The 24,952-nt window shown below is 42.8% G+C and overlaps 1 long non-coding RNA gene across 1 annotated transcript in view; it reads right to left on the bottom strand.

Moving 5' to 3' along the window:
• LOC133378330 (uncharacterized) overlaps positions 1–10,496 on the bottom strand; it is a 45,424-nt gene extending 34,928 nt beyond the window's left edge. The window contains exons 1-3 of the long non-coding RNA XR_009760958.1: positions 10,367–10,496; positions 7,833–7,895; positions 3,659–3,745 (exon numbers count right to left, since the gene is read on the bottom strand). This is a non-coding gene — a long non-coding RNA (uncharacterized LOC133378330). The remainder of the gene's footprint in view (positions 1–3,658; positions 3,746–7,832; positions 7,896–10,366) is intronic.
• Positions 10,497–24,952: the final 14,456 nt, after the last annotated feature.

The following is a 24,952-nucleotide window of genomic DNA, read 5'->3' as shown; positions in this document are numbered from 1 at the left end:
CATCAAACAATGGAGGGTTTGCACACCTTGTTCTCCTTTCTTTTTCTTTTTCCAAAACCGGCTGGTCCCTTCAGAGTTCCCTGAAGTGAGGCATCCACACAAAGTCAGTTACGTTTGTTACAAAATGTACTTCCATCGTGTTCGCTAATCTAGCATTTCATGCATCCATTTGTGTCCTTCTTCCCCATTGTGAAGCTGTTACTTAAATTATTACATGCACATGTACATCCCCCCCCCAAACAAAAACTTTGTCAAGTTTAATGTATAGGTTAGGGCATGAAGGGCAAAGAAATTGCTTTGAAATAATAATAAAAAAGACTGATAATAGTGATTTTTGAAGGGAGGGGAGTAAGAACATTGCTCCAAGCACAGAAGACCAGCTGTCAGTTGAATGTATAATTAGAAGGATTTTTCAATAGCAGTGAACAACAACAACAAATCTTGATGAAGATATTCAAGGAACATTTTGCTCTGCTATCAGGTTCTTCAAATATTTAAGCTTGTCCAAGGGGATTAAAAGGATGCTGTGTGCATAGCTTCTGAATTGGCAATGATTATTTCTTTTTTCTTCGAGACACAAGTTAACTGTCATACTGATTTGTTGGCCATGCTTATACTGATTTTTGTTTTTTTTAAAAAAATGCATTTATCACACATTTCACTGGTGGTACCTACACCTCAGACAGTTAGGAATCAGTGTGCCTATTCTGTCCTGGCATTAAAAGCTGTCTCCATTCAAAGAAGGATTAATAGTACAATCCCTATGCATAACTACTCAAAAGTAAGTGGGGACACTACTTCCATACAGCTAAGTGTTTCCATTGACCACACCTGGAGGGGCAACAAGTTGATCTGCCGATCAGTTGCAAAATCTATTTGAAGCTGATTCTTTAAAAAAAAAATGCACTCGAGCTGATCTCACCAGGTTTTACAGTAAAAAGGGGTGGGGTTTGACTAGTGTCATATGCCTCCATTTTCAGAAAAGAGAGGTGGAGACACACTGGAACCGGCAGGACAGTAAATGCATCTGTACCCTTTGATAAGTGTGTAGATCAGCTTCCCCAGCCTGGCACCCTCTAGAGGTTTAGTGCTACAACTTTTATCAGCCCTAATGAGCATGGTCAAAGATGATAAGAGTTGTAGTCCAAAACCTCTGGAGGACATCAAGGAATGCTGGTATATAAGATTGCAGCTCAAAATATGCAGCCACATGGGAGGAAAGAGAAAAAAATTGTCTGAGAATGTGACTACCATATGCTAGTGCAGGGGTGGGAAACATCTTTAGCCTGAAGGCCACATTCCCTTCTGAGTAACCTTCCAATGATCACATGGCAGTGGTGGGTGGCATCAGAGGCAAAAGAGGGTGGAGGAAGAAATGTAAATTTTACTTTTGTACTGTCGATTATTTTATACACACATGGCAGTCTGCTAGTAGTTAAAACTATGGTATTTGCTCCTACAGGAGGCAGTGATGACCATCAACTTGGATGGCTTTAAAAGAGGATTAAACAAATACATGGAGGATAAGGTTATAAATGACTACGAGCCATGATGGCTATGTTCTGCCCCAACTGTTGGAAGCAGTATGTTTCTGAGTACCAGTTCCTGGAAACTGCAGGAGTAGAGTGCTCTTGCGGATCATGTTCTTCTTGTGGGCTTCCCATGGGGATCTGGTTTGTCACTGTGAGGATGTTGGACAAGATGGGCCACCGGCCTGATCTAGCAGGCTGTTCTTTTGTTCTTATTCTATCTCTTTCTCCATCCAAGCAAACAAGAAGCATTATCAGGGTTTGGACACACTTAGGCAAAAATATTTGGGGTGCAAAGCAGAGCATGGGAGGGGTGTGGCTTGGGGAGAGTTCCAAGAGCCAGATAGGCCTGCAGGCCACATTTGGTCACTCGACATTAGGTTCTCCATCCCTGTTCTAGGGTTTGCTGGGCAATTCCACAAAACCATGACTTGCCAAATTTGGGGAGCCTCTACCTAAAAGTTGTTTTCAACATGGGTTTTCTCTGTACCCATTCCCTCACATGTGTGCATATACAAAGCTCTCCTTTGTATTTCAGCATTGGGCTGAAAACAACAGAATGAAATTCAACAGGGATAAATGCAAAGTTCTACACTTAGGAAAAAGAAACCAAATGCACAGTTATAAGATGGGGGATACTTGGCTCAGCAATACGACATGTGAGAAGGATCTTGGAATTGTCGCTGATCACAAGTTGAATATGAGCCAACAGTGTGATGTGGCTGCAGAAAAGGCAAATGCTATATTAGGCTGCATTAACAGAAGTATAATTTCCAAATCGCGTGAGTACTAGTTCCCCTCTATTCAGCACTGGTTAGGCCTCATCTTGAATACTGTGTCCAGTTCTGGTCTCCGCACTGGAAGGATGCAGACAAACTGGAACGGGTTCAGAGGAGGGCAACAAAGATGATCAGGGGACTGGAAACAAAGCCCTATGAGGAGAGACTGAAATAACTGGGTATGTTTAGCCTGGAGAAGAGAAGACTGAGGGGAGATATGACAGCACTCTTCAAGTACATGAAAGGTTGTCACATAGAGGAGGGCCGGGATCTCTTCTCGATTGTCCCAGAGTGCAGGACACAGAATAATGGGCTCAAGTTGCAGGAAGCCAGATTTTGACTGGACATCAGGAAATACTTCCTAACTGTTAGAGCCATACGAGAATGGAACCAATTACCTAGAGAGGTAGTGGGCTCTCCGACACTGGAGGCATCCAAGAGGCAGCTGGACACCCATCTGTCGGGAATGCTTTGATTTGGATTCCTGCATTGGGCAGGGGGTTGGACTCGATGGCCTTGTAGGCCCCTTCCAACTCTACTATTCTATGATTCCTAAACACACACTCTCCACATACACACAAGCTGCAGCAAGCAATATCTCACACTCTTCCTCTTTTCCTTGTCCTTCCTCTTGAAATAGCACACAGGGCTGGCGCCAGGAACACCCTGGGCCTGCGGTGCTGCAGCCCAACACCCCCTAATGCAGGCAGCATGGGACTAATAAGCCTGCCTGCACACCCAACCTATGTCTCCTGTCATGTGAATGATGTGTGTGTGTAGTGCACATGCCTGCCATCACCCAAGATGGCGGTAAGGGCGGCAGCCCCTTAAGGAAGCCCCCTCTGCCATCTTGGGTGATGGCAGGCATGCGCTCATAGCATTCACACTGATGGGAGAGGTAGGTGGGGCATGCATGCAGGCTTATTGAAGCCCACACTGTCTGAATTGGAGGGGGTGCCTGGGAGCTCCCTCTCCATGATCTGCAGCAGGGTCAGGTTGCAGAACCTGACGCTACCGCAGATGACAGGGCAGGAGTGCCACCCACTTTCAGGAGGGGCCCTTCAGGGGCTCCTCTGGGCTGCAGGGGCCCTCAGCCAAGGCCCAACCTGGCTGCCATCTGGTGCTAGTCATGATAGCACACATCTACTGGAGAACAGCCTGCCTTAAGAACTTTACAGAGGCATGGTTGGCATCCTGAGGCATCGATTAAGCTATAAGACAAATTGATTCCTAAAAGAGGTATCTGGCAACACTCCTGTGTAAACCTGTTGATAGGGACAAGCTTCAGAAAGATAAAATGGGTTTCATGTCAAGAAGAGAATTCAGACACTGCCCTCCCCCCCTTTCTACCTTATAGTGCAGATAGGAGGGCTTGTAATTCAGCTACAGTTCTTCAGGGGACACAACAGGATTAACGCAGAGCCTCAGATCTCCTTGCTGTCAAAAAGAGGAGGAAATGTAGGTTTACCCATTGGAGAATGTTGAAAAACAGGAAATAAACAAAGTAGGACAGTTATATCCTGATTATTCTGGTTAGTAGCCTCCATTCATGTTTTTAATCTGTACTGGAAAACATCTTTAGCGTTTTTTCCCCCGTTGAGAGTACCACACGTTAATAAATTCTCATGGTTCAGTTACTGGCAGCTTGGACATGCTCTCCCATTTGTTTGTTTGATGCTTCCTGCATGTTAACTTCACTGGAAGAAACCACATTTTTTCTAGGAAAGTAAGACTGCAATCCTATAACCTTTTGCCTGAGAGCAAGCCCCATTCATTTATGTTATTTCTTTACATTTATATCCCACCTTTCTTCCATCAAGGCACCCAAGGCAGTGTACATGTGGTTCTCAGGCTGTCACTCATGCAGGCACTGATCAGACCCAGGCCTGCTTAGCTTCAGCAGGATGGTGACTTCATGTGCCTTCAGACTGAATCTTGAGACAATGGGCCTTACTTCTGAATATATGTTATTTATTAATTAACCAAACCTTTAGACCATCCTTCTTTGCAAAATAATCACACAGCAGTTTCCAAAGTAATATCAAACAGCACATTATACAAAAACACAGCAATAAAATGTGCTGAAAAATATAAAGCCATTATAAAGCCATCAACAAGCAATAGCAGCAGTTCAAATACATCCTGAAACCTTGACTGGTGTAGGATTGCAGCTCTACAGTATCCTATTAGTTTTGTGCACACAGTTAAATACAATGCAAAGGACAATCAATACTGAACTCTAGAAAAGCTTTGTTAGAACTGGTTTGTAGAACTTGGTATTTCCCCCTTCCATTTAATCTACCAGAAAGACATATGTAAAAACATGGATATAGTATACTTCTGAATGTTTCTAAATATGATTTATAAACAATTGCTGAACTAAGTGCCAAATCTGCTGGGATGTAACGATCTGTTCTATAATCAGCTAGCTGTGGTTATAATTTGATGTCGCTCTCTTCACACAGCCAAATGTAAGATTTTTAGCTTTGGGCAAAAGAAATCCATTAAGCTTTTTAGTTCAGAGCAGCATTAAAGATATTCTTAAATATTCTTTATGCACTTGTGAATTTGATTCTCTTTGTAAAACAGCACAGCTGTAGACCAGTGGATTAACTGCTAACACACTTACTAGAGAACTTTGGTCTGTAGAAATACATTCAAAACAATTGACCTGAAATCATGCAAAACACCCCATTCATTCGCTTTGCATAGCTAACTAGGCACTAGACCTACTGTGACATCAGCTCTTCAGCCAATCAAAATTCTTCTTGACTGAGTTCAAGTTTAAGATAATGCTGGGCCAAATGTTTGAATATCTGAAAATCTGGACCAAATTAGGAGGGAGGAGGTTGAGGCAAAAAAGGGAGGAACTGCCTCCACACTTCTGCTTTTCAGAGTAGAAACTAATTTCAGGGAAGGGAGGAAGCCATACATTCTGTGGGTTCTTGGGGCCTCTTCGCTATCTGTGGTCACCATCTCTATCCTGAAAGCATTGTGCTGTAGTATTGCATAAAAATAACCCATATGGCCTCTTTACCATTATGGTCTACAAACGGGTGTCAATTTCAGATAACACTTAAATAGATTTCACATTCTAGTACTGATTTCAGTCATTTGTCTGATAATCATGGCTCAGACTGCGCACAGGGGCAGATATTGGTTTCAGGTTTGGCTTGGAAACTTGTACATTTGGGTTTAGGAACTGGGAATGTTTATCGGGATGGGAAAAATTTATCATTGACTAGTAGCCCTGTTCATGCATTCAAAAAGAATGCATGAGGGCTCAAACTGTATAAAGGCATGGGGAGTGCATGCATCAATCCCGCCTCTAATTTCCCCATGTGTGCTGGCCCCACCCCCTCTTCTCCCAGTCATTTGCATATGAACAGAATGGTCTGCCAGGAGAGTCTAACTGCTTTCAATTGAACATGGTTCCCCTTGCCAACCTTCATACTCAATACTTGAAAGTTTGAAGGGAAGGGGTGGGGTGGGACTAAGGACAGAATCCATTTTAAGAATAATGGTAAATTGGGCTCTTGATTCTACTGGCAAGGTTGACCTTAGAATGGACAAGCTCTCAAGTGGTACCCAGTTTTCTAGTTTTGAAAAGTGAGAATAATGAGCTGGATCATGGGCTTAGAAGGAACAGGCTGTGTCCCTGCACTACAACTGAGAAGTTTAAGCTTTGTTCATTTTCATTTTCTGAACCATCAGAGGTTGTAGTTCAGTGAAAATAATAATCCAAGCTTGGTCAAAAAAATTGGGTGAAAATGACATGGACACTTTTTTCTACTACAGATGATAGCAGCAAAATGCAAAGATCAAACACAGCAGTGGAATTTAGAAAACAGATCATGCTCAATCCATTCTGTCTAGCATACAACATAATAAATTGTAACAATATTGAGACTCAGCGAGTAAAGACTCTTGGCAGTTCATAATCCAATTAACAAGAACAGAAAATCTTTAAGGAAGAATTATTAGGGAGAAGGAGGATTTTAAATTAAAACAATGAAAAAGGGTGAGCTTGCGCTTGGGGAAAATATCACCCCTCAACAATGGAAGGTTTTTGCAGAAAGCGTTCTGCCATTATTTGATAATTCCACAGTAACCCTTCCCCTGAGAGTTACGTACTTTAAAAATCTCGTGGATTTCAGTGAAAGAGATTTGTACATGCTTAGTTCATGGAAATGAATGGGACTTCAAAGTGCTTACCTTGGAATGTTATTCCCCAAGAATAACAGTGCCCAGTGAGAAGCAGAATACAATCCACCCATTGGAAACAACTGTATAGTAACAGAAGTACTGAGGGCCAAACTTTAAAAGATAGTGGGATACCTGTGATAGGATATCTGTGATCTGCCATGGGATTTTAAAATACTGCAGAGAGCCATTGGGGGCATGGAGCTGAAGAATAAATGTCTAACCCACCCCCTCACCCAAGAATGTACACACACACACACACACACACACACATTTTTCCAATCCAAATCACCTCCCTACATGTCAAATAGCTACTCTGGTGGAAACATTCTAACTGGAAAAATCTAAATGGGGATCCAAGCAGCTGCATTTAGACTTGAAAGCACCTGTGGGAGATCCAGTCATGGATAAACGAAAGCTGCTGAATAAGCGATAAGAGACCACAACCAACAACTTTGCAATCAGAATTTATTTATTTATTTATAACATTTATATACTGCTTAATCATTTGCATTTCTAAGTGTACATAAGAATAAGCCTATGTGATGCATATCTATAACACAAATGTAAACTGGTTTGACAATGATTCCCAATTTGCTGAGAATCCTGTAAACTGTTGCTATGTAAACTATAGGTCTAGCACTCCAATGAAATTTTCAGCACAATAAGCTACCATTCCAGGATTCTTTGTGGGAAAGCAGGTAAAGGTAAAGGTATCCCCGCACTTGTAGTCCAAGTCGTTTCCGACTTAGGGTGACGTCTTGCGACGTTTACTAGGCAGACCGTATGTATGGGTTGGGATTGCCAGTTCCTTCCCTGGCCTTTCTTTACCCCCCAGTGTATATCAGGTGCTCATTTTACCGACCACGGATGGATGGAAGGCTGAGTGGACCTCGACCCCTTTTACCGGAGATTCGACTTCCTCCTTCCGTTGGAATTGAACTCCGGCCATGAGCAGAGCTTTGGCTGCGTTACCACTGCTTACCACTCTGCGCCACAGAGGATCTTGTTGGGAAAGCAGGTAAACTGTTATAAACCAATGTAAATTTATATTGCAAATATGCCCTTAGTACTGGCACAAGGGAGCATGTTGTGACCTCACAGGTGTGCTAGGACCCTTATGCTAGATTCAGTCGACCATGATCTCTGCACAAGGCAAGGTCAAGCAGGTGAAAACTATTGCCTGTTTCTAGCCATAGCTTCACAATAGAGTCAATGTCTATGTTTCAAAACTTCATGAGCGTGTGAATCTGCCTCATGCTAAATCAGACCATTGAGCCACCTAGTCCAATATTGAATAATCTGATTTGTCATAGCTCACCTCTGCTTTGCTGTAGGCTCAGATAGAAACAGTGATTGGCCCAACACTTTGCTGTGTGCAGTCCTGAAAGATATGAAGTCAGAAGTGAGGAAGGGAAGTGTGTCCAGCTGAAGGCAGAGTCATTTCAAAACTCAGCCAGAAAAAAACATTCTCATTGCTTTTAACATGACTAGTGTGCCACCGCCCTAATTCACAAATCCTGGAACTACACCTAAAAGCAGTACCCATAATTGGTGGTGAACTAAAGGTGAATTAACATCATTTTGGGGTAGAACTTTGAATGAGTTCTAGTTTGTCCTCATGCTAATTTCCTCTACCTCCACAGCAGAAGGCCTGCACTCTTAGCTTTCCTTAAAAAAACGTCAGACATCTATAAAAACTCTTAGAAAGCAAAATGTGGTGGCAGTGTTCTATTAGGCTTATTAAGAATAGTAAGGACACAGGTTACAGTCCTAATCCTAACCCCATTTGCCTGGGATAAACCCCACTGAATTTAACAAGATTTACTTCTGAGTAGACATAATTAGGATTGCATTGCTAGTCACTTAATCACTGCCGTTAAGCAATTGGAAGGAATGTGAGGCATTTTCTGTATATTGCCTAATGAAGCTATTTGCTCTTTTCCAACAGGTATAGTAACAAGCCAAAATATGCCTCATGCTTTTAACAGCTGTGTGACTGGCACCAATTAAACAGGATAAGCATTTTCTAGCATGGAAATTAAATTATGGGGAAAGCTTCACCTGCTGACATTTGGTCTATCAGACACCTTATTACTTGTATGTGTCCTCTGATTTACTTTTGGACCCAATACTTTCAGCACAACAGCTTGCAACATTCTGAATGCAAACAAACAAACAAATGTGAGGAACTTGAACTGAACTAATTTATTTTGTAAAAGAATAAATGTGAACTAGAAGTAGTTCCTTTTTTAAAATGAACTTTCCAAGCACTGGATATTTCCTGGTCATTCTTCTCAAAATCCTTTGACTGGAGATATAAAAATTGATCCTGGGATATCCCACATCCAAAGCTATACCCATTCCCTCTTATTCATCCCTTGTCAATAAACTGTGAATCAAACTGATTTTCATTCAAAAATTCAGACAACCGCTAGGCAGAAACATGAAATAATGCATTAGGAGTTAAATGTGCAAAAATTAAGATGCCATACAAACATAATAGCAGAGACAGGACTCAAATGATGCAGTCAATCAAAAACTTCAGAATCTTTGACAGTATGGCTAGAGAAAAGCAATCTTTCACATAGCTGGAAAAGGGATTTCTGATGCACAGGAAAAAGTGCAAAAATGAGAGAAAGGAGTCCAACTAACATTAGAAAAGACTGGTGCAGCATTGTAGAGCACCTGAATTCTGGCTTTGGCTTCAAGGAGGTAGAGAGTGAAAATGAACATTTGTGGCTCTTACTTGGATGGTAAAACAAGTCAGGATGGTGTATTTTATGCACCTGGTGGTGGTGAGGCTTCTGCAGGGGAATTATAATAATGAAAAAGCACCAACAATGTATCTATATTGCAAGTGCAACTTTGAGGGGTCATGACTGCTACAAAAGGAGACTGCTGTGGTGGTGCATTTGTAAACTTCCCCATTGTGTTCTAAAGAAAAGGATTGCTGGCTGAGATCTCATGAGAAATGAATAATGTGTGTGTGTGTGTGTTGTGTGTAAACAGAGACAGAGCAGCTGTGAAAGAAGCAAAGCTCCCACTCACAGAAGCTGCTTCTGCCCAAGTTTTAATGATTCAGTTTCATATGGCAAAATCAACCAAATTCAGCAGGATCGTTGACCCTTTGGAGTGTTTTGGGGGAGCTGGGAGCTGGAAGAGAAGGGAAAAGAAAGTAACCTTCTGTCCACCCTTTGTGCTATGGTTTCTCTGGATGAAACCCAAAAAGTATGGACTTGTATTATATTCTCTTTCAGAGTATTTTAATTCAATGTGGCCTCTGTCTATGCTCTTAATATACAGTATAATGCCTTTTTCAAATAAACACTGTGTTCTAAATTGTCAGCTACTGTGTCATCCACGAAAACATCAGGGCTTTCAGAGTTGGTAAAAGGCAATAAAACTAGCACTGCTGTCTAAACTAGAAGAAAAGTAATCAGATGTTCAACTATCCATTGCAATACTGCATAACAGTTTCATATAGTGAGCAAATAACACTGTGCTGCAACAATTTTATGCCATGCCTATTCTGTTGATTGGACTAAAGTTGCAATTGCATAGAACTTCTGCAGCACAGGATCTTTTGTCATGACTATCATTAAGACAAAGAAGATAATTTGGAAATAATACAAGTAACCCATACTATGTAAAAATAATATATTCTAAATGCTCAATGAGCATCAACAACATTAATTTAGTCACCCTTACAACTTCCGTGTAAGCCAGGAATGGGGAACCTCAGGCCAGGAGGCCAAATGCAGCTTCCAGACCTCTCTGTCTGACCCTTGGGACTGTCTCCAGGACCTAGCCCCTCTCCGGCTACACCTCCTCTCCCCAGACCATGCCACTTACCTGTTGATGTGTGAGCGTTGTTGCATGAAACAACAACGTTACTTTGGAGTTAAGTTGAGCAAGAAACTTCACAGAGGCTTGAAAAAGTGTTAAGAGTCTTTACTAAGACATTACGGCCAAAGGCATAGTTCCCCCCTTCTTCCCTCTTCAAAAGCACAAGTAAGAAAGAACACAGACAGCACTCTAACATCAACAGTTAGAGCCTTTCCCCAAGCTGTTATCTACAGTTACCATGACGACTACTGGCCTTGGATGTCTGCTCTCTCAGGCCAGGCACAGCAGATAAGACTTCTTGTCACTTTCCAGACGTGATGGAAAAACACTCAGTGACAGTACAGTACAATGGTCAACATTACCGGCCCTGCTTTACACCCTCCTTCAGAGTTTTTGCATGGCTGGATGCGTCCATCGATTCCAGTAACTGCTTGCCTGGATGGAGGATAGAGAGGGTATCCAAATGTGTAAAGAAACTAGCTGACTTTACAAAGGTAAAACATGTTGCTCTGCCCACTTTTGCCCATCACGGGCATGTGGCCTTTGCAAGGGTGCCCAGAAAGGAATGTGGCCCTCAGCCTGAAAAAAGTTCCCCGTCCCTGATGTAAGTTGTGCCACATTCCAGATTTTAGGACCTCAGCCTGAAAGATACTGGTTTACCCAATCCATACTGATTCATTTTGTAAGACATCAATCTCATAAGTGGATTAGATGAGAACAACGGTGTGAATTTACTTAGTTTCTGATACAACCAGAAGATATTGTCATACAGCACTGTGCTCAAGCTTGAGGCCTGGCGACATTAATGCAGAGATACTGCTTGTGATCACCATTGCCATTGCATAGGGCTGTTCAACCAATCACAGTGTTTGCACAATCACATAACATAGCTGTCATGATGGTGCCAGATATGCTGGCTTTGCAGCTTGACTTCACATGCAGGTCCAGCATTAGCACATGGCATTTATGGGCTGTGACTAATGCCCCAGAGCCCTGATAGGGACTACCACTGATGCCTGACCTAAGCTTTCCATTTTTTGTGCCAGTCGACTGAGCTTTGGAGCTGCATTTTGATTCCCCACAATGTCCCCAATGTGGCATGTACATTGAGGTATTGTAGTGTACTTAATGTACTGTAATGTATTGTGGAAAATTTAAATTGAACTTCCAGGCAAAGCATGGCTCTGCCTCCTGCCACTGCCAGCTAAGACCACCAAGGACTTCATTGATTTAACAGGGGATCACTAATGGTCAATTTGCCAAGGGCCTCCCCAAACCTGGAGCTGGCTCTGTTCACCCATAGAATGTCACTTCTGACAAACAGTGCCTTCCTTTGTGGACTGTCAGTATGCAAACTTGACTCTCCCCAGGTCACAGCCCTTCCCGGCCACATCCCCTCTTCCCAAGCCACAACCCTCACAGGCTGTGCTTCACACCGCTCTTGGGTCTTTTTGCCTGGCTTGAACTCTGATGATGCCTCCTGCTTCTCTGGATGGAGGATATAGACAGGGGGGTGTGAGTGTAGAAATTAGCCTGCTGTACAAAGGTAAACTTTGCATTCATTGTTCTGCCTACTTTTGCCTCTGGCCCCACCCACCATCGGCATGTAGCCCCAGAAGGTTGCCAAGAAGGGAATGTGACCCTGAGGCTGGCCACATGTTCCCCACCTCTGCTCCAGAGGCATTTGTGTGAGGGCTGCCATTTCATCTGAACAGGGCTGTAGTAGTCCCTGCTTGTACCGGCCAGGAGAGCAATCTGGCTCCGAATCCACCTGTACACATCACATCGATGATGGGCAGAAAGCATTTTCCCCCTTTCCTATTTACAGTTTAACAGGGTATCAAGATTGTCATCTATATAAAAATATGTTTAACTGCCACATATCAATCAATACCAAATAAGGATGACATATTTACTAGTTATGACTTTTATTACATCAAAGAATGTCCCAGAGGTCATTTTGGTGCTTCTGAAGTGATAGCTTCCCAGAGCTTTCGCTCTGCCTCTTCAGAAAATGAGGCTATAAAATGGGAAATTGCTTAAAAATGTAAGATATACACCTTTGCCTCTATTTCTATTGAACGTAATATAAAAACACTGCAGCATATCAGTTTATAACAGTTTTGTAGCACAGGAGCTTTCCCTAACGGTTTATTTCTTGGTACTGGGCACTTCGACTGATTTACTTAACTGTATGAAAAATTGAAATTTTTTTGTCTGTTTGCATGGGTTTTTTGTTGTTTTGGTTTGTTTTTTATTATTTTATTTTTCCCCACTGCATGACAATAACACAACACACCGAAGCCCATTGTGTTGTTTGATTCTGGCTGCATCAAAGATGCACCTGCAGTCACCTCTGTGGGAGCGCTCAGATGCTCAGTGTAAGCTAGAGTTCACAGGTGCCAAGCTCCATAACCTTTATTCCTAGCAGAAATTGAACATCAATTGTTCAAGCATCTACAGAAAAGAGTTACAGTTGCTGCACTCGGTGTCATCCAAGTGTTCATAGGTTGACTTTAAATTAAAGGAGGAGAATAAACAATCTCAACGCTGCTGTGTACATTCTATTATGTTAGGTCTGTTTTCTTATGTTTCTGAAGATTTGTGGCCACAGAGCCTTCCTTTCACCTCCATTCATCAGTTTCATTCATATTTCTTCTCCTGGTCTCTTCTGTTGGGGTCAAACTATATGTCAGGGGCGGGGAACCCTGTTTAGCCTGAGGGCCGCCTTCTCTTCTGGGCATCTCTCAGGGGCCACATGCCAGCGGTGGGAGGGGCCAGAGGAAAAAGTTGGGTAGAGACATGAATGTACTTTTTGCACACACTCACACACCCCTCCCTATCCTCCATCCAAGGAAGCAAGAGGCATTATCAGAGGCTGAGGACACATCCCAGCCAGGCAAAAGCACTCAAGAAGGGTTTGAAGCAGGGCCAGAAGGATGTGTGGTTGGGAAGGAGGTGTGGCCTGCGAAGAATCCAAAGGGCCAGATAGATATACCTGGAGGTTCCCCACCCCTGCTATATGTGATGCTATCCATGGCTTTAGCCCTGTCATGGTTGATGGCTTTAAACAAAGACATGGCCAGTGTAGGAGGAGGGGAGCAGTCAGATTACTTTTCAGATCTCTCTCTGTAACATTTTGGCACATTTACTTGTGTGATTGTGTCACATTGTGCGTTTCTCACTCTCTCCTTATGGCTGCTGGGGAAAGAAGGAAGGAAGGGCAGAAAAAAGACATCAGGAAATGTGCTGTGTGTGTGAGAGAGAGGGGGGGGAAGAAAGCTACCATTTTTCGCAACAGCCTTGTGTGCTACACATAACACATAGTCCAATCTGCAGTTTCTTAAATGTTGTTTAGCCAAATAGTGCAGTTTAAACAAAATCAAATGTTTCTAATTAGGGAGTTGTAAAATTCTGCAGTGAAATTACTGAATGGAGACAAGGTGTTTTGTGCAGTGCAGACTAAGTACACTCATGCTTTGTTGCATACCACCAGTTTAAAAATGTAACCCCTTCCTGTCCCCGCCAGCAGGCTGAATTAGTGTTACCCATTTTCTACCACCTCTGGACTGCAGCATGTCCTTCTGCTGAATGCGTAGACCAGGTCTTTGTTCCACCTGGATCTATCTGGTTTCTGCTTAATCCTGTTAATCCTGTCTGTCCCTGGAAGTCACACTTATCTATCATATTATTTTGCCACCACTTAAAAACATAGTGTCAGAATTTTAAGTGATGCCTTATTTAATTCCACAAACCATCATCAGGATATCTGGAGAGATTCCTATATATCTGCTATCTGCAAATGTGTCAGACAAATATGACGATGAAGGAGAAGGAGAAGAAGGTTTCTTTCCCACCCTTCACCGTGAGGTTCCAGGACAGCTTACAACAGTTTAAAAATACAATATAAAACCAAATTATAATCAATAGAGCAGGGAAGGTCCTTGGAAGTGTGCATTCCCAAAAAACCTTTTGTGTTTGGATGCTGTTGTTGTGAAAGCCTTACCAGGTTTCAGACAGAAAAACAGAATATATATTGTAGATATGATGCCCTTATCTGGTCAGCATTCTCAGTCCTGCTTGGGTGGACTGTTTCTCAGTAAGAATAATTTCAAACAGTCCTCTTACGAAGTGGGTCAAGTATAAGAATTGACAGAATATTTTGTTTATTATTTAACAGGATAGAGATACAGTATTCCCGCCAGCATCAGACCCAAGGGCTCTGGCGATGGCGGACCTTTGCAGCCATGCTGGGGAAGACCTGGCATGGCTTCAAAACTCCCTCCTTTGGTGGCAATGTGGCCATGCATGCCATGTCGTGCAGGGGGCAGAGCAAGGTGGCATCTCCCCTCGGCCTCTTTCGGGCCTTGCACAACAGGACAGGTCGTGCGTCACCTGCAGCCTGTTCTGTTGAGTGTGGGGTGGCAGAGAGAGGCGATGAGGCAGCGTGGAGAGGCGGCGGTGAGGGGGGCAGAACGGTGACAGTGGAGGCAAGGCAGCACGAGGCTGCAACAGCGGCAAGGTAGCGGGAAAGCCTGTGGCGAGGCAGCTTGAGAGCCTGTGGGAGGTGGTGTAAGGCAGTGGCAGAGGAGGAGAGGCCATGCAGGCTTTGCATCTGGAGGAGCAGCAGCTGCGGTGGAGGAGTCCTTGGCACGCTATTCAGGCCCGTGTGGTTTGGAGACGGTTGCAGGGTTCTGGCTTGTGGGTGGTTGTTTGGGTGGCAGCCCTTTTAGGGCAGCCATTTTGCTGCCTTGTGGCTGCGTGCTTGGGCATTGCATTAGCCTGGTGGCCATTTTGTGGCCTTTTTGGTGGGACAGCTATTTTGGGTCTTTTTGGTGGGATGGCCATTTTGGGCCTCTGGCAGCCATTTTGGAGGGGCATTTTTGGGGAGGTTATCTTAATTGTGGGCAGCCATTTTGGTAGGGACTGGAGGCCCTCTTGAGGGTGGCCATTTTGGGCTGGTCAACTGCAGGCAGCCAGCTTGGGAAGGTCTGGAGGTCTGTAAAATGTTATTAGGAGTAGGCCTGGTTTGTGGCGCTATGCCTCCCATGAAGGGTGCGGATGGCTCAAAGGGGAAGGGGAAGGCAAACAGCCAGCTCAACAGCCAGCTCTTCCACCCCAGGAGTCTTCATCCTCAAAGGATGAGAGGCCTGATATGGCCTCAGTGTTAGCACATATTGCGTTGCTAGGAGGTGAAACCAGCAGCCTCAGGAGGCTAGTGGGAAATTGGCAAAGGCAGCTAGAGGTCTGCAGGATAAGAAGGGTCAGTATGACACTGATTGGAGTTCTGCTTTAGACCGATTAGCTGTGCTGGAGAGTCAGTTCGCACCTGCTTATTTGGCGCCTGAGGTGGAGTTGGTGGTCCCAGGGAGTCCTGCGGTGGAGACGGCTTCAGCTCATCCGGGTTCTGATGAGTCCACTCCTTCAGGTAATGTGTGGGGAATGCCTGGGTGGCCTGGGATGGTCATGCCTTGGGGAGCGGCTCAGGGGTGGCCTTGTCTTCCTTATGCAGAGGCTGTGCCTATTGGGTATGGAAAGGGGATGTCTTCTCCGGTCCAGCAGCTGCCCGTGAGTGAGGCCTGCAGGCAGATTTGGGCATCTATGGGCGCTCCTGCTGTGGGGGTGGCTCAGATCACTGCTGATCCTTTGGCTTCTGTTCAGTCTGGTGCCTTGCCATTTGGGGAGACGTCTGCTCCCCTGGGGGCTCATTTGTTGTTGGCAACAAAAGAGCATATTTGGAAGGGGGAATACGTATTTTCCTTGTTATACAGAGAGCCCGAACAGAAGGAAAAGGATAAGCAGGAGGAAACGGATCAAGAGAAATTAAAAAGAAAAAGGTGGATAGGACCTGGGGCAATTGGATGGCAGGATTTTTAATTTACATGGGGGTAGTGATCCAGTTGAACTTACAAGATCTGAACAGGGTGGTTCATGACAGATGCTATTGGAGGTCGCTGATTCATAGGGTCACCATAAGTCGTAGTCGACTTGGAGGCACATAACAACAGCAAAGTGATCCAGTGCCAGCCTATGAGGGTGGCAGCATTGATGAAGTACCTAGATATAATTTTTAGGGCGCACACAGAATTCATGGGGTCAGCATGCCTGGCCTATGATACATCTTTTAGGATGAGAACAGCAGTGGATGTTCATCGGCAGCGGGACAGGAAGGACCCAGAGTTGTGGTTGCAGTTTATGACTGCAGTTCGACCTGTGCAAGGTGACAGGGCGGACAGTGGGCATTTACTTGGTAAGTCTGCCATTGTGGCACCTTCCCGTGGGTTCACGGGGCAGGGGGTTCAACCCGCCTGCTCTGTTGGGAGTTTAGCGTTAAGGGCTTTCGCAGTAGGAACCTGTGTAAATTTAGGCATGAGTGTTCCATCTGTGCTGGTTCCCATCCTTTTACCAGCTGCTTCAGAGCTCGGGGGTTTAAGGGTTTTCGGAAGGGGAAAAAGCCCGGATCTGGAGGTCAGCCTTCAGGAAAGCTGTCCAACCCCAATTAATATTTGGCGGCTCTTGCATTTGATCAGGCAGTATCCTAACAGGGCGGATGCAGTTTATTTGGGGGAATGTTTCAGTTGTGGTTTTCAGAGTCCAGTTGTGGGGGAGTATAGGCCTTATATGTCAGAGAATTTGAAGTCAGTAGTTGGCATGAAGTCAGTGGTGTAGGGAAAAATAGATAAGGAGGTAGATGAGGGACAGATCTTGGGTCTGTTTGATTATCTTCCTATGCCCACTTTAAGGGTATCTCCTTTGAGCATTGTTCCAAAGAAAGATCCTGGACAAAATTGCCTCATTCATCATCTGTCTTATCCGAGGGGGCAGTCGGCGAATGATGCTATTCCCGAGCATTTGTGTTCGGTACTTTATGCTTCCTTTGACAGCGCAGTTGTTATGGTTCGGTGTTTTGGCCCAGGTGCTCTCATGGTTAAGTGTGATATTAAGTCAGCTTTCCACCTTCTGCCAGTCCACCCTTTGGACTTTGATCTTCTGGGGTTTTCATTTAAGGGTTTGTTTTATGTAGATCGAGCTTTGCCCATGGGGTGTTCTATTTCATGTTCAGCTTTTGAATGCTTTAGTACATTTCTTGAGTGGGTTCTCAGGAGGCGAGCCGGCTGTGATGCAATAGTGCATTATTTGGACGATTTTCTTTTTGCTGGTCCTGCTGGTTCACAGCAGAGTAGCCAGCTGATGGGGGCATTTGGGCAGTTGGCAGAGGAGTTAGGTGTGCCTTTGGCCAGGGAGAAAACTGAGGGCCCTTCACCTGTGCTCAACTTTTTGGGGTATTGAGCTTGACTCAGTGGCACAGGCTTGTCATTTACTGGCAGTCAAATTAGGGGATTTGAAACACAGGGTTGATAGCATGAAGGAGGCTAGGAAGGTTACCCTCAGGGAGCTTCAGGAACTGGTAGATCATTTAAATGTTGTGTGCAGGGTCATAGCACCTGCCAGAGCATTTTTGTGCAGGATTTGTGATCTGATGAGGGGTCTCAGCAGGCTTCATCATCGGGTTTGAATTACCAGAGATATGAGGGATGATTTGTTAGTTTGGTCACAGTTTTTGGACCAGTTTAATGGGGTTTCTTTTTGGCGTAGGGATTTGCTATTGGAGGCAGAGTTGCAAGTTCACGCCAATGCCTCTGGGGCTATAGATTTTGGGGTTATTTTTTGGGCAGCTGCTGTGCAGAGGCATGGCCAGTGGCATGAGCAGAGGCTGGCATCACAAGGGATCTGACTTTTTTGGAGACTTTTCCTATAGTAGTTGCCGTGCATCTATGGGCAGCTGAGTTGGCTAATTCCGTGGTGCATTTTTGGTATGATAACCAGTCCACGGTGCACGTTATCAACTCTCTTACTTCTAGGAATGCTAGAGTGATGGTTTTGGTACGTGCTTTTGTAACTCAGTGCTTTAAATTTAATATTCTGTTTCTTGCTTGCCATATTCCTGGTCTGGACAGTAGTGTGGCTGATGCCCTGTCTCGCTGTCAGATGTCACATTTTTGGGAGTTGGCCCCTTTGGCCAGGCTTCGACCAGAGCCAATGCCAGTGGCACTGTGGGAACTTGGCAGTTTGAAGCTGAGAAAGCCATAACGTTGTCCCTTACCACCAGCACAAGAAACTCCAATTTGAGAGCAAGCAGGGAATTTGATAGTTTTTGTTTGAGCAGGGGGTATTCTCTCCTTTGGCCTATACCTGTGTTTTGATTGGTGGAATTTTGCATGGCTCTTCACAGTCAGAGACTGTGAGTGAAGACCATCAGGGGTAAGTTAGCAGGAATTGGATTTTTGGCCAAACTTAGGGGTGTGCCTGATTTGTCTGGGGATTTTTGGATAAGGAAGATGCTCGAAGGGTGGACTAGGGCCCATCCTCCTGCACCTGACACTCACAGCCCTATCATGCCAGAGATTTTGTTGGGTTTCTATGGGCTTTGGGGGTCTTTATATAGTTCCAGTTTTATTTCATGCAGTTGCTGTTATAGAGTTTTTTGGGGGGCTTTTCACATGGGAAAGTTGCTTACCTCTTTGAGAAATGACAGGTCCAGTCTGGCTGTGGAGGTACATGATGTGATGGTGGATGGCAGGGGTTTGCAGATTAGGCTAAGCAGGTCAAAGACTGACCAGAGAGGGCGAGGAGCTGTTATTACTTTGGCTTCTTCTCCTTTTGGTGGGCTCTGCCCAGTCCAGCCCTTGGGTTCATTTTTGCACCTTAGGGGTAAGGCTGGGGGCTTCCTATTTTGTCATCAAGATGGGCAGCCTTTGACTAAGTTTCAGTTATGGTCCAGCACCAGTCGGACCTTGTCATGTTTGGGTCTAGATCCCAGGCTGTTTGGTACACACTCTTTCAGGATAGGTGCCGCTTCCACGGCAGCCACTTTGTGATTTGGAAGCACAGCGATTCAGGTGGTGGGGTGCTGGCGATTGGGTACTTTCTGGGCTTACATTAGGCCAATCAAGGGCCCACATTGACTGTTGCGCTAATGAGCGTATCATTAAATGTTGTTTCTGTTTTTACAGGTTGGAGGGTGCAGGAGAGAGTCAAGGTACTCATTTGTGGCCACAGCATGGCGTTCTGGGCCAAGAGGAGGGTGTCACAGACCAGGCACAGAACCCAGTTTGGGCTCAGCCATTGTGCTTCGGTCAAGTGGCTGGGTAGACATGGCATGCTGTGGGAACACCTCCTGCCAACGCTTTTTGATGCTTCGTTGGTGCAGCACCCTCTGCAGGTTTTGGTTATTCATTTGGGTGGCAATGACCTGGGAATGTTGAAGGGAAAAGCCCTTATCATTCAGGGTTGCCTGGACTTTGAGGCCATACAGAGAAGGTTGCCTGGGACCATGATTGTCTGGTCTGATATCCTCCCCAGGAGGATTTGGAGGGGTGGGATTGACCCCAGGGGCCTGAACAAGGCTAGCAAGAAAGTAAATAGGGAGGTCTGGCTCACTCTTGCTGATTGGCAGGGTGAGGTAATACGTCACCTGGAGGTGAAGTATGGCAGGACTGATCTTTACCAGCCAGGCGGTGTTCATATGTCTGACTTGGGTAATGATCTGTTTCTGTCTGATCTGCAGAGTGCCCTACATGAAATTATTTGTTGCAGGTGGGAGAAGAGGGACTAAGCTGAAACTTGTCCTCTTCTGTGGCGGATATGTGTGGGCATTTCACAGGGTAGGGTTTCGTGAGCACCCTTACGTACCCTTTAAGGTGATCGGTGGGTTCTGAGACCTGCCTTCCAGGTTGTGCAGCCTGTTGGCAGGATAAGGCTCACCTTTGGAGCTAACCTGTAACACCCACTCAGAGTTGTGTGGCCCTGAGGGAGGGGTGGTGCAGGAAGGCCTCCCTAACCACCCTGTGGGGATGGGGCCCGGAGAAGGGGATTGGGCTTGGGCCACCCCCTTTCCCATGACAGGGTGTCCTCGCCCGATTGGGTATGAGTTAGGTCCCACAATTATCTCTGCAGATCATTTATTATGCAATCAAGCACTTAATTGGCTTTATTTCAATAAACATTGGCAACCCCTGGACTAATATATTTTTAGCAGTTAAGAGCATGAACAAGAATATCACTAGTTCAAATCTAAGTAACAACTTTCACCTAGCCTCATTGTAATCTCACCAATGCATGAGCATCCCATGCACCCATAGATCTCTCTCTCTCAATATTTCTCTTTCAAATAAAGACCTAACGGGTTGACCTGAGAGCAGAAATGCTGCTCCCCTTTTCTGGCATCCAGATGGCAGAGCTACTCTTAACATCAACCCAAAGCAGTTGATAGATGCAACACGTTCCGAATTCATTTATTTGTCATAGTGGAAACATACTTGTGGCATTCTTAATAGAATGCAATAAAATTTGCATGTCAGGAAAAGTAATGAATGAAGTGGTCACAGCTTCAGTTCAGTAAAATGTTGTTGATGGTGATGATGATAATCATAATCTTTGCAAGGTTGTTAGAGAATTAAATTAGATAAAGATTGCAACACACTTTGCACAGCTAAAAAGATCTATATAAATGATAAATAGCAATAATAATGGAACTGCCAGGCTCATAACTTTCTCCATTTTTTTAAATAGCTCAACCGTGCCTATCCATGTCTTTCAAGGTGAATCAGGTCTGCTAACATTTTTCTTGTCATCTTTTTTCCTTCATTTACTTTCCAACAATGACTTTGGGCTTTGTTTTGTTTTTCTACACTTTTTATCACTGAGCAACAAGCAATTTATGTTAAGCAGTAGAATAGTTCTCATCCCATCATAACATTAAGTAGTAAGTGAAAGATAAAATACTGTGTGGCTGCAATCCTGTGCACAGCTGCGCTATTAGAATTCTAACTGAAGAAGCACTTTAAATAAACATCCCATCATCTATTGTTCCTAGGGATGGAAAGAGCTGTCCATTTTGGTTCTCTCAGTTTCTCATTTTTCCAATCTAATATTTAGTTCTCCACATTTCTGAAGCAATTTGTGATTTTATTTTTTTAAAAGTCCTCATGAAAATTCATCAGTACTTGATTGCAAATTTCTTTTGTATGCAGTTTTGACTAATGTACACATTATTGCAAACAGTTTCTCCTGGTAATGCATTTTTGTACATTATTTTCACTAATATATTTATTTTATGCACATTTCCCCCTAATATATGCATTTTTATAAATTTTGGTTGGTTGAGAACTACATTGCAAAATTCAGATCAGCATGAATTTCGTGTTTTTTTTGTAATAATTTTTATTATTCAAATTTTTATAAAACAAACACAACAAAATCAAACAACAAAAACAATACAACAAAAATAAAAAGAAAAAAAAACTTGACTTCCGATTTGTTACAGATCAGCTATAGGTACATAATATATATCAAACTTGACCCCTAAAACATACAAAGTTCACTTTTTTCCATAGTCTATCTTGATTAATCGTCAAATCCCATTATCATCATTTCATTTTTTTCTTTCAACAAAAAGTCCAAAAGAGGCTTCCATTCCTTAAGAAATGTATCTATCGTTTTTTCTCTGAGAAGGCATGTCAATTTGTCCATCTCGACTAAGTCCATTAATTTCAATAGCCATTCTTCCATTGTTGGTACTGATTCCATTTTCCACTTTTGTGCATATAATAATCTTGCTGCCGTAATCATATATAATATTATTCTTCCATATTTCTTTTCTTTTTGTTTACCCATAAAGCCCAATAAAAAAAAATTCTGGCTTTGACTGAATATTTATCTTCAAATTTTTTTGCATCATCCTACCTATCTGTGCCCAGAATAATTTTGCCTGTTTACACGACCACCACATATGGTAAAAAGATCCTTCTTGTTGTTTACATTTCCAACATACATTAGAAACATTACTATACATTTTTGACAACTTTTCTGGTGTCATATACCAACGATACATCATTTTATAAAAATTTTCTTTAAGATTATAACATAATGTAAATTTCAAACCTTTTTTCCACATATTTTCCCATTGATCCATTTGTATATTATAACCAAAATTTTTTGCCCACTTGACCATACACTCTTTTACTTGTTCTTCCTCCATATCCATTTTCAATAAAAATTTATACATTTTTGCATTTATTTATTTCAAACCCATACATTTTTTTATCCATTTTGTATCTTTCTAACAATTGTAAATAGGCAAACCATTGTGAACTATATCCTTCCTTTATTAATTGTTCTCTCTCTTTCATTATATATTCTCCATGCACATTTTCTAATAATTCTTGGTAAGTTAACCATTTCTCTTTTCCAGCCATTTCTCTTCTATAAAATGCTTCTTGACTTGAAACACATAGTGGTATTTTCAAAAAAAACCCTTGTGTTGTATTTATTCCATATTTTCAACAAAGGACGTCTTATAAAATGATTGTTAAAATCCACATTAACTTTTACTTTATCATACCATAGATATCCATGCCATCCCCACTTCAAGTTATGACCCTCCAAATCCAATAATCTTTTGTACCTCAATACAATCCATTCTTTTATCTAGACTAAGCAACAAGCAGCAAAGTAGAGTCTCAAATTTGGTAATCCCAGTCCTCCTCTTTCTTTGGCATCTTGTAGTAATTTAAATTTAATTCTTGGTTTTTTCCCCTGCCAAACAAATTTAGAAATATCTTTTTGCCATTGTTTAAAAGGTAAATCAGAGGATATGACAGGTATTGTTTGAAATAGAAACATCATTCTCGGCAATACATTCATTTTTATTACAGATATTCTGCCCATTAATGACAACTGTAATTTGTCCCATCTTAACAGATCTTTCTTAATCTCTGACCATAATTTTTCATAATTGTTATGAAACAACTTGGAATTTTTATTTGTCATAATAATAATAATAATACCTAAATATTTCACCTTTTCTTCTATTTTAAAATCTATCTTCTCCATCAACTCTTTTTGATTCCTTAAAGATAAGTAATGCATTTTTGTACATTATTTTCACTAATATATTTATTTTATGCACATTTCTCCCTAATATATGCATTTTTATAAATTTTGGTTGGTTGAGAACTACATTGCAAAATTCAGATCAGCATGAATTTCTAAGGGTGGCTGAGTTTTGATTCCTACAGCATTTTGGAAAGTGCACATTTGATAAATTCAGCTTTAAATGCAAACTGAGTTGAATTTATTTATTTATTTATTTATTTATTTATTTATTTATATCCCACCCTTCCTCCCAGAAGGAGTCCAGGGTGGCACCTAATTTCTCCACCTAATTGTTCCTAAGGGCTTTTAAAGAACCTGTTCCTAAGGTTCAGGCCAGGGTGATTGAATGCATATAGATGGAGGAGTAGAACTATTGTGACAGGCCCCATACACCATCAGCATGCATTCAGTTGAAGACTGAACAGAGAGTAGGCACATACATAGGTTCTACATAATTTATATAATAATAGCATATGTAGGCTGTGTTCTGAACTTAAATTGAATGCATGTTGATCAGGGACAAGGACTTCTGCCGTAATTTCACTACACCACCACCCATTCCAAATTCACTACAAATGTCCTCCCCCCCCCCCAGTCAGGCAAGGAGCATGAAACTGGGATGGAAGTCCTGAAAGGACCTTCTTGCATGGGGTGTCTTCTGGGGAAACGGCATCTGATTGTGACCTCTGGAAACCCATTTGTGTTAGAGGCCACCAAAGGATCCTGCTTCCCCTTCTCTTTAAGGGGAGGTCTCATCAGATCTGAAGGCTGAGTCTTCTTCTCAGGACATGACACAGAACGGTTTCTAGACCATACCACTTGCAGCTGGAGGAACCGCATGACTGTTACATGTTCTCCATGTAAACAAAGCTCCCCATACTTAGAAAGGCAAAAGTCAAGGAAGTTTCTAGTACAGCTTTGCCCCAGTATCCAATTTTCTATATGCAGGTAATTTTCCAATCAGGAAAGCATTATCACACCTACAATCTGCTATAATACAACCCAGAGAAGGTTTTACATCATGATAGTGAGAAGGTCGATTCAGTTCTCATTTCATGCCGAATTTATCAAATTCGCACTTTCCAAAACAATATGAGAACCAATACACAGCCATTCTTCAAAATTAACACTTATTTAATTTTTTTTGTGATGCAGTTCACCAACCAATGTTTAAAAAATGCATATAGTAGGGGAACATGTGCATAAAAATGAATATGAGGGGAAATAACAAGCAAAATGTGTTATATGATGAGAGATGGCTTGCAAAAATGTGTACATGAGTCAAAACTCCTAACAAAAACACATTTATTAAGAGAAATTCACACTAAAATGCTGGAGAATTTTCATAAGAATTTTCTTTTTTTAAAAAATCACAAATTGGTGCAGAAATGTGGATAACTGAGTTTAAGATTAGAAAAATGAGAAACTGAGCGAACTGAACTTAACAGATCTTTCCACCCCTGCATCAGGATGACTATTTGTCTAAAGGGCCTCTAAGATATGTGCCCAGTTCATATTAATGGCAGCCACCATGCAAGTGTCAGGCTGCTGCTGGGCTCTTGACCCATGTTAAGCCACCATTTGTGATAAACTAGCATATTAATGTGGGCGCTATCTATATAGCTGTCGTATTTTGCAGGATCTCAGCTGTTCTTT

Source organism: Rhineura floridana, chromosome 2, assembly GCF_030035675.1.
Source record: "Rhineura floridana isolate rRhiFlo1 chromosome 2, rRhiFlo1.hap2, whole genome shotgun sequence".
NCBI lineage: Eukaryota > Metazoa > Chordata > Lepidosauria > Squamata > Rhineuridae > Rhineura > Rhineura floridana.
The sequence above is the reverse complement of the archived record's forward strand: the minus strand, read 5'-3'. Positions and strand labels throughout refer to the sequence as shown.